We start from the raw sequence: 1,894 nt of genomic DNA, 5'->3' as shown, positions 1-1,894 counted from the left end.
GTACAAGATGTCTACATAGCATTACGTCTGTTGTGTTTGTGTGTGCATGTGCATATACATATATATGTATATATATATATATATATACATATATATATATGTATATAAGTTGTTTAGAGCGTCTCTTAACCTCATAAAGGGATGGTTACATCCAAGGAAACACGGGTTCTATACCCAGTATTTTGGGGAAATGAAATTTCCTTAAATAAATAGGTATATATTAAGCATATAATTTATGTTCAGTTAATTGAAGGGAAAAAAATGGATAGTTACAAGTTAATAATTATTTATTGTTAAAAAATTGGTGATCTTTATTTCTTAGAGCTGTTTCGATTAGTGCCCAATAGGTAAATTACAAATTTATGCTTTAAATTTGCATTTATATGTTATGAGCATAATTTCATCAGAGAAAAAGATTTACTTGTTGGTCACTAGTGGAAATGGCTGTAAGAAATAAAGATTACCAATTTTTTAATAATAAATAATTATTAACTTTTAACTCTTCATTTTCCTTCCTTCAATTAACTGAACATAGATTATGTGTGTGTGTGTGTGTGTGTGTGTGTGTGTAGCTTTTGAGATTCTGTTCCAATATGAATATGTCTGTACATTTGTATGTGTGCATATGTATGTATATAGACAGACAGAAAGTGAGCTATGCAACTAGATAGATGAACCAGATAGACAAACATATAACTAGATAGATAAAAACAGGGAGACAGATAGAGAAGGTAAACCAAGAAACAAAATTTTAGATAAATATGTAAAGAGACAGATTGGCAGCAGAGAAAGACAAAGAGACACACAAATCATTATGGTATGTTAATAATAAACTGAAAGAAGCGCTTGACACCGGACAGAAGATTCTTTAATGGGTTTTAAATCAAAAAACGGGGACCATCGGTTTCCTGTTGAAAACTTTTTGACAAAGTCAAGATGAAACCTTTGGTACTAGATTTTTGACTTTCATTAGTGTGTGTATGAAAGTATGTATGTGTGCAGCCAGATAGAGATCTATAGAGAGACCAAAAGTCCGTCCACAACCTGTAACACCGGGTGTTTTAACTTGTGTGAGAGGCAGCATCACTTTTTTTTGTTGTTCTGTTCTAAAACTCTCCCATATTAATTTCCAGAAAGTAGCTCAGACAAAAGTTAAATCTCAAAGAACATAACCCTAACCCTAACCCTTCTCTCTCTGCAATAAAATCTACTCTTTTATAACCTATAATCCTAACTTCTACAGCTGACGGCTGTGGTTTGACAACAGTAAAATCCATTCCATAGTAATCGCCTATTATTTATCCTCAAGGACAACCAGTAGGAAGAACCAAAAGATTGTACATCAGAATCAGTTTTTCTAATAGTGCCCAACATTCTATGACCAATTCTCAAGGTGTATTGCAAAACCTGATTTCTCTGTAACCAAAACATGCCATTCACTCAAATAATGGAACTCCTCATTTTGTAGGTTATTCTTCCATTCTATAACATTTCATTTCTTTATCTGAGATCTAATTTTAATGCTGGCATGAGTTGGAACAGCACGCATCAAATTCTAAAACGAAAGTTACCATTCTACAAGAGAACATGGCTATTTAGAATCTAATTGGTTGCATTAGCAAACCACACCAAATTTCTCAAAGACAGAACTTTCTATAAATACCTGAGACTCTTAGTTAACATCCTAGTAATATATGAAGATCTACAGTCAATTCTAATATTCAATATGACTTCACAAATTAATTCTCCAGTTTAGGGAACTTGTTCCCTACAAATTATAGATCAAAGGGAAAATTGTGTGTGTGTGCATAGATGTACACTTATGTTTATATGGGAGTGCATGTATGTATATATATATATATATATATATATATATATATATATATATATATAT

The sequence above is a fragment of the Octopus bimaculoides genome, chromosome 18 (genome assembly GCF_001194135.2).
Source record: "Octopus bimaculoides isolate UCB-OBI-ISO-001 chromosome 18, ASM119413v2, whole genome shotgun sequence".
NCBI classification, from domain to species: Eukaryota; Metazoa; Mollusca; class Cephalopoda; order Octopoda; family Octopodidae; genus Octopus; species Octopus bimaculoides.
This window is presented reverse-complemented; position numbering follows the sequence as displayed.